This window comes from Mustela erminea, chromosome 4, assembly GCF_009829155.1.
Source record: "Mustela erminea isolate mMusErm1 chromosome 4, mMusErm1.Pri, whole genome shotgun sequence".
Classification (NCBI taxonomy): domain Eukaryota; kingdom Metazoa; phylum Chordata; class Mammalia; order Carnivora; family Mustelidae; genus Mustela; species Mustela erminea.
The window spans coordinates 93418629-93435905 of NC_045617.1; the positions used below are offsets into that span (position 1 = coordinate 93418629).

The 17277-nt window shown below is 42.0% G+C and overlaps 1 protein-coding gene and 1 long non-coding RNA gene across 4 annotated transcripts in view; one reads left to right on the top strand and one right to left on the bottom strand.

Moving 5' to 3' along the window:
* Positions 1–17277, bottom strand: part of ADGRF1 (adhesion G protein-coupled receptor F1) — a 112561-nt gene that overhangs the window by 82858 nt on the left and 12426 nt on the right. For both annotated transcript variants that reach the window (XM_032340197.1, XM_032340194.1), the window contains exon 3: positions 13562–13712. The gene's annotated coding sequence lies outside the window, so the exon portion shown is untranslated. The remainder of the gene's footprint in view (positions 1–13561; positions 13713–17277) is intronic.
* LOC116588716 lies at positions 13326–15650 on the top strand. Of its 2 annotated transcripts, XR_004285052.1 has the most exons (3): positions 13327–13604; positions 14692–14890; positions 15573–15650. It is a non-coding gene; the product is annotated as an uncharacterized LOC116588716 (long non-coding RNA). The 2 variants fall into 2 exon arrangements; XR_004285051.1 differs by lacking the exon at positions 15573–15650 and having other exon boundaries at positions 13326–13604; positions 14692–15204.

Below are 17277 nucleotides of genomic sequence, written 5' to 3' on the forward strand. Positions count from 1 at the left end.
GCAGAGAAAGGCTTCAGGGGGATGAGGAAGGTTTAGGACGGCAGATGTGGAAGTGACAAATGACCACTGTCATGATGATTGGAATTAAACCCTCTAAATAAACAAGAGCATTCTGTGAGACATGAAAAAGGAATTTGTTTAGGCCCACCTGGGGTTGGTTTTCCTCTGAAGAGATAACCAACTTATTTTGAATTTCTTTGCCCTTTATTTTTCACACATCTATGTTCATTTTAATTAAATCGGCTTTTATTCTTGCGGATAAGCAAGTAATACTCTGGGATGAAACGTGTCACAGCATGCAAAAAAGTTACACTCTTTTCTCCCTGTGGATCAAGTAAGCAGCCACCAAGGGCTCATCATCACTCTGTCTGTTCAAGGGACACAACCGTTCTTACAGTGGAGCATTAGAGTTAAGTCTGGTTTGGCAATCCCCAGAGGTTGTCAAGGATCCTTATGAAAGGAGCAAGCCTCCTGGTACCGAAGGAAACAGGTCTGCTCTGTGTAACGGTATTGTGGTGGAAAAAGCTCTGACAAAAAAGGGCACTACATCTCCTTTGGAGACCAGATCAAGGAGCCAAGCAAGATGCTATCTGAGCTTGTCGGTCTCAGAAAAAAAGATTGTCTTGGAACAATTTGGGCAAGAAGACAATAGAATTCTTTATTTCTTGGCACAGGAATGAATGAATCTTTATCCCAAATGCAAAGCAGGCTTTAATCCAAGGACAATAAATGGTGAGACCAGCATTCCAGGAACAGTCATGGGCTTTCTCTGTGTGCTCACAGTGAAAACAGTCCCACAGGGCTTCAAAGAGACATGTGGACTTCTTTTTCTCCTCTTAAGTAAACAAAATTAACAGAGAACAAGCACTTCCTACAGCTGTGGATACCCAGAATTTCTCCCTACCCTATCCCAACTCTGACCCCAACCCAAAAAGCTTCATCTTTTCTGGCTTAAAGCAATGCATACACGTAATGACCTTGAGGTTGAACATGAAGCTGTCTGGGCACCTCATTTGAAGAGCAAGTTTGAAATATTCTCCAAAGCATAAGGAACTTTCCTAACCCCCCTGTACCTCACTGCCTTTTTCCTAATCTTTAAAAATAAATAAATATATATATATATATATCTTTGAATAAATCCAAATATTGATCACATATGGTTATAGAATAGATAAACTTGGGGAGGGTCAGATAGTTTTCGATGAAAAAGTGTGCATTGAGATACTTTGAATTGTAAGCTCTTTGATGCATTTTAAAAATCAGTTTTTACTTATAGAAATAAGTGAATTTGGTCTTCTGGTACAAAGGGACATTCCAGTATTCCTTTAGCTCAGCTTCCAACTCTTGAAGGAGAGTTTCGTTTAGTTTTATGCTAAAATCTAGCCTGGAGAAAGCTGGTGCTGGTCAGGATGGGACCTGAAGTCAGCGCCCGTTTGTTTTTTATTTCCTGTCAGGCTGGCAGAGTGCCATCCCCATAAAAAGTCTCGTGTTTGTAGAAGCCGGCAAGACTCTCTGTAGAGTCACCTCTTGCCACTTCTCAAAAATCACTCCTGAGTCAGGGAATTGCAAATAAAGATTGTTCCACATCACATGATCCCCTCCTCCCACAAACTTCCCTCTCTGAATCTCATGGTTTACATTTTCCCACAAGGTCAAGTCAAGGACATCTGGTCACATGCAGAGTTATGGAAATAAGAGGACACGTAGCGCTGGCCATGCAACAAATTCAGAGATTAAATATTTCTCTGATTCCATGTAGGATGTTACATGGGACTGGTTCCCTTTGACAGAGAGCTGCCTTTTCCCAGAGCAAGACCAAAGTGGGACCCATTCTTTAGGGAAGACAATTCCAATTCAGTTTTATGAAATTTCTGCCCTGGACTTACCATTTGCTAAACAAAAAGGTCAAAAAAGAAACTGAAAAACAGGTCTAGGCCTGAGGAGTCTTACAACCCTGACAAAAAGACAAGAAACACACACACCCATGAAATAGTTTGTTGATTTATTTACTCAATGAACAGACTTTTATTAAGAATCTACTTTGTGCCAAGCACTGTACAAGATACTAGAAAAAGAACAAATAAATAAGTCTTGATCCTGTCCTTAAAAAGCTTATAGTCTAGGGATGCCTGGGTGCCTCAGTTGGTTAAGCATCAGACTCTTGATTTTGGTTCAGGTCGTGATCTCAGGGTCATGAGAACAAGCCCCATGTTGGGGTCCATGCTCAGTCTGTTTGAGCTTCTCTTCCTCTCTCTTTGCATGTCTCCCACTTCTCTTTCTAATAAATAAATAAATCTTCAAACAAACAAACAAACAAAAATCTTGTAGCCTAGCGAATGGAAACAGGTCCGTTAGTAAACATAACCTCTATTAAAAAGGAACGTGCCAAGGCCTGTGGTGGCTGGAAATTGTTAGGGACCAAAATGACTTGGGCATCCAGCAAAACTGCAGGAGGTCATTAAAGCAGAGATGAGCAAGTACAACAGAAACCAAGGCAAACTACAAAAAAGATAAAGTTCAATGTAACTATTTAAGGTTGGTGGTTGTTCCAGGAAGAAAGACCATTTGAGATCATGAGGAAGCCAGTTCCCAGGACAGGGTGGAGATAGTCACAGCTGGAGTGAATTACTACGCACACTTGCAGCTCTTTAACACAAAGAAACATTCAGTCCCACACTGAAGCAATTGGCCACAAAGAGGTTATCAGTGAAATGATGATTAAAGTATAATGCAAACATATGTAACTCATCAAGCTCTGCCATTTTTTTACTGTACAACCTTGGATCAGTTATTTGAACTCTTTGAGGCTCAGTGGCCTCATTTGAAATGATAGTAATCACTAGATAGGATTGCTGTGAGGCTAATTGAGTTATGCATGAACTATGTTAGAATGGTACCTGATATATGGTATGTGCTTAATAAATAGATATGATTATTAAATACAGAACAAGCACTGGAGGAATATGATAATAATGGCTAGCTTTTATTGAGTTCTTAACTATTTGCCAGGGAAGGTACTACAATACTCTGCAAGTTATTAGATAATTTCATGTACACCAAAATGTTAACAAAGGTATCTCTACGCAGTGGAGGCACCAAGAGATGACTTAGAAAGATTTCTCCTGGAGCACCTGGATGGCTCAGTGGGTTAAATCCTCTGCCTTTGGCTCGGGTCATGACCCCAGGGTCCTGGGATTGAGACCCACATCAGGCTCTCTGCTCCTTGGGGAGTCTGCTTCCCTTCCTCTCTCTCTGCCTGCCTCTCTGCCTACTTGTGATCTCTGTCATATAAATAAATAAAATCTTTAAAAAAAATAAAGGAAAGATTTTTCCCCTACACATCTTAAAACTTTCATTAGTGCCTGCTTCAAGTCAGGAACTTTGATGCAGAGCTTGAGACAAGGATTATAGCCATGCAATACATTGAAGGAGCTCTCAGGGGTAAGAGAGAGAAGAGGACAGGGCAGGGAAAGGAGTTAGACAAGGATGTGGCTTCACTGGGGATCGAACTTTAGTCTCATCCCATAGGATGCACTGGAGTGTGAATTGTACCATAGAGTCAATTCCTGCCTTACGGCAAGGGGACCACCTTTTTTACTTATTAGTCATTGGCTACAGGCTGGCCCTGGGATGAAGGTGCTGGACAGCCATTGTCCCAGTCAGGACAGGACAGTTCTCTGGAAAAACTGTTAGCAGTCCATACTCACAGCAGCTGCAGGATAGATACACTGGCTAGGTAAAAGGGATCCAAGACCTGTGTAACAAACCACCCCAAACTTAGTTACTGAAAACAACAGCAATCATTTATTTCTTTTAAATCTATAATTTGATCAAGGTTTTTCTGAGAAAGTTTGTGCTCCATGCTATCAGCTGAGGTAGCTTGAAAACTGGGGGTGACTTGCCTGAGGATGGAATCAGCTGAATGGAATCAGACTCATGCTGACTCAATTTAAAGAAAATGTTTCACAAATAAAACTTTAACACACCTCCCTAGCTGTCAAGTTCCAACCAATCCATCATTTTTAAGCTCCTCCAACACAAAAATTCTGACGCCACTACTATTCTGAGTGATGGAGTTATGATGCACTATTATTATTATTTTTAAAAGATTTTATTTATTCATTTGACAGACAGAGATCACAAGTTGGCAGAGAGGCAGGCAGAGAGAGAGGAGGAAGCAGGCTCCCTGCTGAGAGAGAGCCGATGTGGGGCTCAATCCCAGGATCCTGGGATCATGACCTGAGCGGAAGGCAGAGGCTTTAACTCACTGAGCCACCCAGGCGTCCCTGCACTATTATTTTTTAATAATAATAATAAATATGCATTCTTAGAGATAGATGTTATGTTATATAAAGTGCATAGGTTTAGAAAAAGTTAAAAAAAATAATGCACTGACGGGATGTGGCATTGGTAAAGTATTGGTAAACCTTCCAGCTATATCAGAATTGTGGCAAATTAAAAGATTGCTGTACCCACTGTCTGTCAGAAATAAAATTCCCGTCATTGGGAGACAGTTATCTTTAACTTTTTACTGTTTTTTTTTGTTTGATTAGAAATTAATTCATACTATGTCAGTTAATATTGATTGTCTATACAAAAGTCTCCATCTTCTCCTTTTAGCCTACTTTTTTATTGAAAGTATTTTTAGGGTGCCTGGGTGGCTCAGTGGGTTAAGCCGCTGCCTTCGGCTCAGGTCATGATCTCAGGGTCCTGGGATCGAGTCCCGCATCGGGCTCTCTGCTCAGCAGGGAGCCTGCTTCCCTCTCTCTCTCTCTGCCTGCTTCTCTGACTACTTGTGATCTCTCTCTGTCAAATAAATAAATAAAATCTTTAAAAAAAAAAAAAAAAGAAAGTATTTTTAGGTTGAGACTACATTCAAAAAATTAAAAATCAACAGAGTATAAAAGTATGTGCAATGAAAAGTCTTCTTTCCACCACTGTCATCGGCTCAGTTCCCACTACTTTTCTTAGCATATCTTTCCAGATTTTGTTGCATATCAACCAAATAATATAAAAATAGATTTTCCTTTTTGTCTCCCTTTTACACAAACAGTAGGTTATTTTTCACACTCTAACATACACAGCTTACTTGGTTCCTTATATCTTGGAGATCTTTTCATACGAGTTCACAGGCCCGGGTATATCTGTGATATGTATAAACATACTAGATTGTCCTCTATAGAATCTTGCCAACAGAAAATATTTTCAAACTTGTATTTTTACAGAACTGATTGGTGAAAAATTGTATCATTGTGCAATCTGAAATTCTATTTAATTTACCCAGAGTGATGATCAGCATTATTTTACATGTTTAAGAGTCCTTTGCATTTCCTATTTTCTGAACTACTCCTTCTTCTCCTTTACTCATAATTCTATTGGATTGTTGTTCTTCTTTTTGTTAGTTTCTAGGAGCCCTTTATATGTTAATGAATTAACACTTTGTCAAGGATACAATTCCTATCCTACTTCTAACCACCAACATCCTTTACTAGAGAAAGCATCATTTACTATAGAAAACTGGGAACAAGGAAAAAGAAAAAAATAATCAGCATAATCCCACACAAGAGATCTCAGAATTGAATTAAACACAAAACTTTTCTTTACCTATTTCTTTAAGGGGATGACAGTTGCAGGAGGAAAAAAAGGAAGGGAATATTTAGTGAACACATGCTAACAAATGCGACTAATAGCACTTTATTCGTGTAACCCCATTTATAGTGCTCACAACAGCCGTATTTGCACTTTATTTCCATTGTATAGCTAAGGAATTTGAAGCTCAGACACATTTAAAAAACAAAAAACAAAAAACAAAAACCAGACCAAGATCACACAGCTAGTAAGAGGTAGAACTGGGTTTCCAACTTGGATCTGTCAGACCCTGGGGCTCCTTCCCTTTTTATAGTCTCTGTTGCTTCCTTGCCACCTGTGTTTTAAGAGCAGGCTGTTACATCCTTGAAGATCCATAACAATGGAATAACAGCCAACATAATGCAGAGGATAACAATCTTAAGAAAGATGACAAAGACCTTGTTGTTGTTTTGAATACCACTAGAATTCATTCACTTTCAGTTCTGGAACATTCAGAGGTCTGGAACTGTCACATTCATCAGGAAGTAAAGCCCAGCTGGCTGTTGCTGGCTCCTGGCCGTGTGTAGACAACCCCTGGTCATTTGTCAATGTTCCCAGGGGTGCCTGCTTCAAGTTAAAATCCTGGCAGTGTGCCTTCCTCCACTGTATAATTGTACTGGCCATAGCAAAGTTGACTAAATCCTCTTGATGCTTCTGCTAATTCTATGTGCCCTGCAGGCTAGAGGAGCCCAGAAACAGAACAGGGCACACCCAAAAGTGCAATCCAAATGCTGGAGGCTCCTCTGGTTCCTTAACATGTGTAAACATTTCACTGTCAAATTGTCAACATGCAGATACAGGGAGAGCTTTCTTCGGGGTTAGAATAGAATGTTAGAACTAGAATTGACATCAGTGTTTCCCTAATACAGTGTTTCACACGATGCCTGGGAGGCCCTGAGATAGTGGAAGAGGTTTCCATAAAGCCCCTGTAAGAGATCAGGAAAAGCTGAACAGGTGAGTGTCTTGGCTTCACACCCCAAGTTCAACCAGATCAGTTCTACTTCTGCCTGTAACTGCCCTGTAAGATTTATTTGGAGAAAGGGCTCCCAGCTGAAACAAGCGTGAGAACCACTTTATTTTACTGGTGTAGAAGCTGAGGCTCAGGAAGGGTTTGATGCAGCCAATTACCTGAGAAGTCAGTGGCCGAACTAGGCTTAGGGGTTGACTCCTCAGCCAGAGCTCTTTCCACTATCTGGGCTCCATTATCACACAGAGCCCTCCTGTTTGTTTGTGCTGGGTCCTCATTCTTAAGAATTTTCAGCCAGCTATTCCCCAGACCCTAAGCTGTAAATCAGCTCACCCTGAATTCTCCAAAGCCTCTCTGTGAAGCAAGTTTTTAGCAAAAATGTTCTAGGCTATTCCCTACTCCATGGCATTCACATGACATCCTGCCCCCGGTTGGTACCAGAAACAAAGGAAAGATGTGCACACCTATGTACACTTACCAAAATATCCTCCCAGACTTTGAGTCCAGAGGAAACATTGGTGAAAGCTCTCCAGTTAAAAAAGATGATCTGTACATAAAGTTGTGTGAAGCCCAATCTGCTGGCCCACCATTATCAACCGCCATATACCCACAGGGGTGATGCAATAGCACAAAGACCCAGGACCCCAGGCCTGATCTGAAACAGCATCCCTATAGCACAATGACTCAGGGTTGTCAAACAAGCAAATAGCAACTCTTGTTTTCCTGTAAAATTCTGAGATTTTGTTGATCATGGATTTTTTTCTCTCTTTTTTCTAATTATGGTCAGTTAGCCAACATATAGTACATCATTAGTTTTTGGTGTAGTGTTCAACAAATCATTAGTTGCGTATAATACCCAGTGCTCCTCACAACACATGCCCTCCTTAATGTCTATCACCCAGCTACCCCATCCCCCTATTCCCCTTCCTTCTGTAACCTTCAGTTTGCTCCCTGAGTCCAGAGTCTCTCGTGGTTTGTCTCCTCCTCTGACTTCCCTCCCGTCCCCTATGTTCTTCACGCTATTCTTTATGTTCCACATATGAATGAAACACGTGATAATTGTTTTTCTCTGCTTGACTTATTTCATTTTAGCTATAATCCCCTCCAGTTCCATCCATGCTGATGCAAAACCTGGGTATTCATCCTTTCTGATGGCTGAGTAATAGTCCATTATTCCATTGTATATATGGACCATATCTTCTTTGTCTATTCATCTGTTGAAGGGCATCTCGCTCCTTCCACTGTTGTGGACATTGCTGCTATGAACACTGAGATGCAGGTGCCCTTTCTTTTCACTAATCTTTTTTTTTTTTCATGAAATTTGATTGCATATTGTGTTACAATTTGTATTTTTGATTAAAATACTTCTTGGTTATTTGATTCTTGATTCTTGAGTTTTTTTTGGCACTCCCTCAAACTGTATGCCTCACTCACCTGACCCTATCCCAGGCCTCCTGCTCACTTGCACAGTCTCAACAGCATCTCCCACGCAGTACTTCCAGACTCTTGTCATTTAGAGAACCCAATTATATAAAAGCTTACATAGCCAGACCATATTTTATCTCTTGTGTCCTCCTGTAAAATCTGAAGGCCTACATTGTTATCTTTTTTGGTAGAAACTTCCAGAATAGTGTGGTGTGTGTGTGTGTGTGTGTGTGTGTGTGTGTGTGTGTGTTTAAACACTGAAGTATAGTTGACATAATATTATATTAGTTTCAGGTGTACAATATAGGGGTTCAACAGTTATAGACATTACCAAATGCTTGTCATTATCAATGTAGTCACTGTACATTGTAAAAATATTATGGACTATATTCCCTTGTGCTCTACCTTCCATCTCTGTGATTTATTTACTTTATAACTGGAAGTACCTCTTAATTCCCTTCACCTGTACCACTCATCCCTTCATTGCCCATCCAGTCTGGAAAACACCAGCTTATTCTCTACCCACATTCTTATTTTACTATTTATCTCAGCCTCTTCACCCACTCCCACCAGCTCCAATAAGGAGTTCTCTCTCAAATCATAATTCTTTTTTAAAAAGATTTGTTTATTTTGGAGAAAGAAAGAGTGTGTGCGCAGAAGAAGAGGGAGAAAATCAAAGGAGACTCCCCACTGAGCATAGAGTCCACTTAGGAACTTGATCTCAAGACCCTGAGATCCTGACTTGAGCTAAAACCAAGAGTCACTCAATTGCCTGAGCCACCCAGACACCCCTCAAATCATAATTCTTTTTGTAAAGAGTTATATTCTCACACTATCTCCTCTTATGGGTGCTGAATCAGAACCAAGGCAAGACTTGTTTACCTTTAGACTGAGTCAGATGTATACACCCTAGAGAATTATATGAAGGAGTTTCCAATATGTTCACACATGATTTGAGGTTCCCAGTTTAATTTGTATCCCCAAACATCTTCAGGCATTAAGATAACTTGTTTAGACAAAAATAATGTGGAATTTGGGGCTGGCTTAGTATGGACTTCCCAGGCACCTTCATTCCCTCACAGCTATTGATTTTGAAAGGACCAATGTTGACTTGGAAATTGTATGCTAATTGAATATGTGGTCTGGATAAGCTGAAGGATTGGAAGCAAGTAGTTTGTGCAACTTACCCTGCTTTGCAACAACCAACACAGGTGCAAAAACACCAGGTTGAAGAGAGTCAAGAATGTTGTTTTGCTCTTTTCTTTCTTCCAGCAACATCTTAGAAATGTAGTCAGCAATATGCTTAGCCATTTGTTTACTCATATTAGTCCAAAGTGCTGGTTGTGGCTGGCTGTGACTGGCCCTCACCTCCCAAAACCTTACCAGCCTTCTCTCAGTCCCAGGGCAATCAGTTGCAGAAATCAGGCTTAACACATTTAAGACCCACTCTTGTCATTTAGAGAACTGAGCTTCTATGCATTTCCCAACTTCCACTCCTGTGAATCTGCCCATTTTTGTTTACGTATCCCCAGTTTTGTTCACATCCTTAAATCTGGGATGTCCCTTCTGAATTCTGTTTCTTTCTTTCTTGTTCTCATTAAGGCTAGAAGGAGTCAGGTCTTTAGGAAGCTGTTTGGATGCTCACAGCTGGATGTTGCTACCCTTTTGTTCTGTGATTATAATCTGAGACTGCTGTTGGATGGGTCTGAACATCTGCAGTAGAATTCATATCTGAACCAAATGAAGGTAATTTCTAATTCCATTTTAATTTATTTATTGCCTTTTTAGTCCATACCTAGTGCATAGTGTTTGCTGTAGAGATTACAAAATACATTTTTAATCTGTCAAAGCCAACTTCAAGATAATATCATACTACTTCATATGAAGTATAGAAATCCATATCAGTTATGTTGCAGTTCTAACATGTATTACATCTACATACATTAAAAGTTCCATATTACAGTGTTATAATTTGGGGTTTTTTATACATAGATGATGTTCTTCTATTTTTTCATAATCCAATTATTTGTGGATTATATCCCAAACATTACAAAAAATATATTATGGAGAATGTGGAGTCTGTTATGTTCCTCTGAAGAGTACTGATATTTTTGTCAAGTTGATTCCTGTGCATGCATGATCCAGAGATCAGTCAGAGACTTAGGCAGTTTAGAAACTAGAATTTGGGGGCTTTCCTACATTTCATAGGCTCTTCTAGTTTCTGGGGCTTTCCCTTTCTGATCCTTTCCTTTTCAGGATTTTCTCTTCTTCAAGCCAGTAAGATATCTACCACTTGCTATATTCACCCCATAAGCCACAGACTTGGGTTTGTCCTCAGGCTGACAGCTATTAGAAAAAAAGGGCAGGAGGGTAATGTACCCAGGGCCCTTCACTTTGTCCATAAATCGACTTGTCTCCACTATCTGTGCACTTTTCTTCACTCTCTAGTGCCTCCAAGTAATTGGATTTTTCCAATCTTTTGTCCAGAGTTCACTGTTTTTATCCTTATGAGAGTTGGCTCAGTAGAAACTTCTTAACCAAACTAAAAACAGAACTCTCTCAAATGATATTAGGTTAATAATTCTAATGTGAAATTGGCATAGAGCAGATGGAGAGATAATTTGAAGTTTTATTAACAACTTGCTGATATTTTCAGGTTCATAAATATTTTTGAAGCAGCTTCAATGTTTTAAGCCCACCAGCCCAGCCTTTGAAGCAGGTTACACTTTTATTCCAGTTAAGAAAGAAATACAATCTTTCTTTCCTCCTAGCCTATAAAATGTGAGATATTTAATTGCATTCACTGGGAAAAGATGGGGTTAAATTCATAAACCACAGCTGACAGAGATGGTAGAAACACAATTCTGTATCAGGTGTATCTTTATCTGTGCTATTTCACTTTCTCCCAAACCAACCCCAAAGATGCCCCTGACGTTTTGTTCTCTACCCTTCTATTACAGATGAAAAAAAAAAAATATGGTGCTTTGAAAGGTTCAGCATAACTTGTCTACAGTCACGTCACTAGTAAACAGAGGGATTGCCTCTGCACTCTTGTTTCCACTCCCATTAACCAAACTGGGAGATGTCTGGTCTCTACCTCACCCTCCCTAACTGACTCTGAGCATATCAGAGGACTTCAGTCTCCTCTTTTATAGATAGAACTTGCCCGTACCCTTGGTACCCACCCTCACCCTTCCAAGATAAATTGGATGAATTAAGAACCTTTCAAATACATTGGGTCTACACTTCAAATGCCATGACGATGAATCATCTCCAAGGTCCTTGGTTTTAGTCTAGGAACTTCTGAGTGTCAGTCTGTGAACATTACCGTGGTGGGTCTTTCTCTGAACTCTGTGGTGCTTCTTGTCTTCCAGGGGGCACCATCTTTCAGTCTTCTCTCTGCAAGGACTGCAGCACCATAGATGCAGCAGTGGTGTTTAATAATAATAGAGAAGAACAACAACGCCTTGTGTCTAAAGCATGCATTTTATTTTCTAAGCTCCTCTTGTAAATATTCTTTTATTTGATCTGCACCCCGCTTTGGGGTAGCCTACCTTATACTTTGTCCTTCTCCTAATGAAATACTTATTGCATTAAAAAAAAATTTTTTTTTTAACAAGAACATTATTTCTATTTTAGGAAGGCAAGTTTTGCATGCCAAAGAATGCAAGATCCCTACGAGAGTCTCAATCCCTCAAAGTCAAGTTTTATTTCCTGTTTTCTCTGTATCCCAGTCACCTCACCCTGTATTTATAACATAATCAGTGAGAGCTTGACATATGCTTGTAATAATAAACCTAGTGTTCATTAAGTTCTAATACAATATCTCATTTTATAAATCCTGTGTAAACAAATGTCAAAAAAAATCCAGGCTCCGATTCCAACCCTGCCACTCACTAGGGTCATGATTTTACCTAAATCAGTCAACTTCTCTGGAATTCTGATTCCTTACACATAAACGCTGAGTGACAGTCAAGGACTGTGAGATGTGAAGTTACATTTCAGTAAAACCTAGTAGAGAATCTGGGCCAGTGTGCTCTCCAAAATACCAACTCCCCGGTTTTTAGTGAGGAGAATGGCATTTCCCCCTACTTCTAAAAACGTAGGCCCCATCAAATTGAGTTGTCTGAGGAACACGACAGTTGGCAGTGACAAATATTTCCACTGGCTTTCTCTCCACTTTCCATCAGACTGTAGCTGCTCTAACCCTGACCCACATAATAGGTACTTAACAAATAAACAATAATGATAATGATAAATAAATAATATTCACTGCCACATATGAAGACTTTGGTATCTGCCAGGCACTGTCAGTTTCTATATTCACACTATTCAAACAGTTAACAATGACTCTGCAAGATAGTTGTTACTGTGCCCGATTTACAGATGAAAACAAAAAAGGAGATTTTGAAAAGTTAGCCACTTCGCTCAAGGGTGGAGAGTCAGTGAATGGCAGATCTGGGATTTGAACCCACATTCAAAGATTCATGATTCATGAGCTCTTTCCATTGATTCTTCTCCTTTTATACTATCTTACCAAAGGGGAAAAAATGTGGAAATGTGACAAATTATTGGGAAAATTTTAACTGTGCTGTCACTTGATGCCACGTGATCCAGGGACCACCACCACCCCCCCCGCCAAAATATCCTTCATTTATTTTCTGCCTGATTGGTACAATTCTTAAGTACTTGGTCAGACAATGCTGTTTTTGTCAACTCCTAAGGCATGGAGCAGAGGGAGAAGTTCACCCCAGCAGTGATGGGCAAGGTGAGTCCAGTGTAACAAATCCACCAAATGAGTACCAAAGGCTCATGGGCTTCAGCCCTTATCCAGGAGGAACCTGTAGGACTGCATCATTTGGGTATAAACATGGGTTTGTTCTCGAAAGAAACAGATGCCCCCAGCAAGCTATTTCAGAGATGGAAGCTGGACAAATCTGTCTGCTTGTGAGGGTCGACTCCCAGCTGATGTATTTGGTCGTTCTTGGTTCTATGAACAAACAGCCATCAGGGAGTGATTGCTGTGGCTTCCAAAACTTGGCAACCAAAGCTCCTGGGGGTTCACTGGGTGTTTTCCATCCTCACAGCGACTTTCAGCCCTTAGGAGAGAGAAGGGCAGAGAGACAAAGAAGACAACCAGGTGTGGGCAAAGAAGAAAACATTTGGTCAAGCCAAAGTGGATGACAAATCATCAAATGACCCTGAAAAGACACACCCAAGACAAACAAGATCTAGTCTCAACTTTCATAAGACTTGATCCCCGCACGGATTCAGATGTTTCACTCAGAACTGTAGACAGAAGCTCCTCCCATGTAGAGACCTAGAGAGAGACATTTGAGTAGTCATGTGTCCCTGCTTTCAAGCTTGTTCCCTGCGTGCCATGTCTGTGACGGAGGCGGAATACGGTGGGCACTGGTGTGGAGCATAATAATGCTGAGTTCTGCCCGAAGAGCACTGAGGGACCCATGAACCAACCGAGAGGCAAATCAGCCACAGCGGGAAAAGCAAGAGGACACTTCCGAACCTATTACATTTACTTACTGGGGCAAAAATCCTTAGCTTGTCCGTGGCAGCAGAATCCAGGGTGAGTAACCAAATCCCAGAAGACCTGGGTTCTAGTGGGAGCTCCTCCATTATCCTCCAGCTTTGTGACCCTGGGGCCTCGGTCTCCTAAAATCTAGCCTTCGGGCTCCTGTCACAGAAAACAGAGGCAGGCAACACAACATGATAAAAAGCGCACCACCTTTGGACACAAATGGCCTGGTGGAAAGTCCTTTACCCTCGCATAGCTGACTGGAGGCAAAAGATATTTTTCAGCAATTATTTATGCAGCATTTACTAGGCTCTGGGAATATGGCAAAGAACAAAACAGACCAAATGCCTGTTCTCGTGGATCTTATACCTTTAGAGATGCACCTTTAGAGATCATCAGAAAAGAAACAAGTATGTGGACATGGGATGCAATGCCAGACAGTAATAAGCTCTATGAAAAAAATAAATAAAGCAGGAGAGAGAAAGAGGGAGGGCTTGCCATGTTAACTAGAGCTGCCAGAGGCAAATGATAACAGCCTCAGAAACTTATTGTGGAGGGGCACCTGGGTAGCTCAGTGGGTTAAGCCTCTGCCTTTGGCTCAGGTCATGATCTCAGGGTCCTGAAATCAAGCCGCACATCAGGCTCTCTGCTCAGTGGGAGCCTGCTTCCCCCCACCACCTCTGCTTGCCTCTCTGCTGACTTGTGATCTCTGTCAAATAAGTAAATAAAATCTTCAAAAAAAAAAAAAAACTATTGTGGAGAAGGAACAGAGACTATATTTTAACAGATGACAACATAGCACTGACCGTTTGAATGGCTCACAGGACCACCATAAGGTCCGAGTGGGGTTTTCGGGCCATGTCCATAACTGAGAGATCAGGCTCAGCATGCCTACTGCTGTCATTTCTCCTTCCCTGAGTCCTTTCAATGCTGCCTCCTTAGGTGGACATGGCATGGGAAAAAAAAGCACCTGTGTCCGCTTGCCTGCTGGGGGTTTGGGGTCCGTTAGGCTTTTCCTCCATTCCTGCAGGGGGAACTTGATCTCTGGGAGCAGGAAGTTAATGGATGTAAAAAGGTCTTAGAGCAATGTTATTTGCTACCGCTAATGATGTGTCTATGGTTCGTCTCTGTTCTCTAGCAATCGGCCTCTCAGCACAGGGTTCCAGGTTTGGAGGCGTGGGGCCTGTTTGTTTTGGAGAGATCTGTCCACCAGGTGGTAGAAGCTTCCCGTTCAGGAAATGAGCCCTGAAGCAGTCAGGCCGGTGGACTCCATCTGGCTTGAGCACAACAAAGGGCTCCACTGTGCAGCCACATTCTGGCCCAGAACGCGCCTGCAGGTAACAGCACCCAGACCCTGCCCTAGCCTGACTCCTGGGCTCAAGGTTCTGACTTACATCTCTGTGCATTTATGGATTGTAGGGTTTTAAAAGGAAGGCAGTCATCTGAGGGCTGACTCTTCCTCATCAAAAACAAAACTCTCTGCTTTGCTCAAGTGTGACTCAATTTATCCATTTCTCAGGTGTTTTTACCTCCATGTTAGGGCAAAGCTTGACTGGGGGCTCTCGAATGTTTGACAAACAGGTTACAGATCATTCTCTGTTGTCAGAGATAGCATTATGGGGAATGATAAAATAAAAACATTTTAAATGTCTCTTGCTGTCCAGTCAACAGGAACTTCCCAATGTAATTTGAATCTTGTCCCCTATGTTTCTCACCTAAAACACTGGGTTGAATGAACTTCACCCTAGAAGTCCATGTTGACCAGCCTCCAAAGTGGCCCCTAGCCAGCCTGTCTGTGCCCTTCTGTAGTCTCCCTCTTCATTGAATCCATGGGCAACAGAATCAAGCAGAAAGGACAGAATGTGATTTCCGGGGCGAGGTCAGAACAGACACTGCCGCTCCCACCTCGGCCTCTTAGATTACTCACTCTGGGGCACGGAAGCCGCCAGGCCATAAGAACACTCAAGTAGGTCTCCAGAGAGGTTGACAGGAACAACAGCCGGAGCATCTCACCTACAGGGAGGCATGGAAGTGAGTAGCCTTTGAAGTGGATCCTTTGGGGTGCCTGCATGGCTCAGTGGGTTAAGCGTCTGCCTCCAGCTCAGGTCATGATCCCAAGGTCCTGGGATCGAGCCCCGCATCAGGCTCCCTGCTCAGCGGGAATTGCTTCTCCCTCTCCCTCTGCCTCTCATGAATAAAAAATAAATAAAAATATTAAGGAAGTGGATCCTCAACCCCAGTCAAGCCTTTCAGTGACTGCAGCCCTGGCCAATGCCTGAGAAAAACCTAATGAGAGACCCTGATCACCACCCAGAGGAGCCACTCCTGAGTTCCCAACCCACACTAACTATGAAAGACAATAAATGATTATCGTTCTAAGCCACTAGGCTTGGGGTAATTTGTTACACGACAAGAGATAACGAATACAAAACCTATTCTGAGTTACCAGGATTGCAGGGAAAAAACTACAGTCTGTTAAACCCACTGAAACTAGATTCCAATGACTGCTAGGCCATTTTGCAGAACACCACAGCAGCGATTTTCAGAGAACTGTTATCTGAAATTGACATTGGATTTGCAGTATTAGTAAAGGCCCGGTCTTTGCCTTGAGGACACTCGTGGGCATTCTCAGGGAGAGAACCTTCTAAGCATCGTCGCTGAGCATGACCTTAGAGATAGGCTGGGTTTCACGTTGTGTTTACATTCTGTCGAGGTATTGGATATCCTACAGTTATGGGTTGAAGACTACCAGGGAGGGAGACATCAAGCATCCGGCACTTCTGGCTTGCTCTGTACACGGCCAGAATGGGTTCCTTCCTCTAGAGGAAGCCAGCAGGCAAGCGGGCACAGGTGCTGGTGATTGCAAGTTGAACCAGTGAACTCAGAAATGGCACGGTTGGGGGTACATGAGTGAGGACACCAATTGTCTGCTTTAGTTGCCACATCAAGGTCTCAACCATAGGCAAAAGGCACGGATCTGAAACTGAGGAGCACAATCAGATCCCAGCTATCCAAATGGGTCTTCGAGTCAGGACCAGATTAGTAGCAAAGTAATCCTAGACCCGATGGTAAGTCTGACCTTCCTGAATCACTCTTGCTGGGAAGAAAAAGCAGGAGGCTTAGAGACTGGGAATCCCTCTCAAGCCCCTCCGCCCAAACCACAGGCACAAGATTTGCCAGCCTTATCCCACGGGGATGGTGCTATCATTCATTTCCTTGCTCTATGCTTTCACCTCTTCCTCCTAAGGGCCATCCTATTTGTTGGTCATTTGATTGGTCATTTAGATAAATGGGCTCAATCAAATGACCAATCAAATTGGTCATTTAGAAATAAATTCAACCAAGGGTTTTAAAAGAACCAAGGGATAGCGCTCCTTTGCTTAAGGAAATCAGTGAGTTAAAGTAGGGCCTGGCACTCAGTAGGTGGTCACACATGGTAAGCTGGTTTCTCTCCAGCCCCTGCCACCACTGCCTTGGGACTGCCAGGCAGGAATGGAGTCCTAGAACTAATCTATATCTGCTCTCCAGACCTTCCTTTCTCTCTCTCTTTCTTTCTTAAGATTTTTATTTATTTATTTATTTATTTGATAGAGAGATTGAGCAAGCACAAGCAGAGGGAGCTGGAGAAGGAGAAGCAGGTTCCTCGCTGAGCAAGGAACCCCCACGCAGGGCTCAATCCCAGGACCCTGAAATCATGACCTGAGCGGAAGGCAGATACTTAACC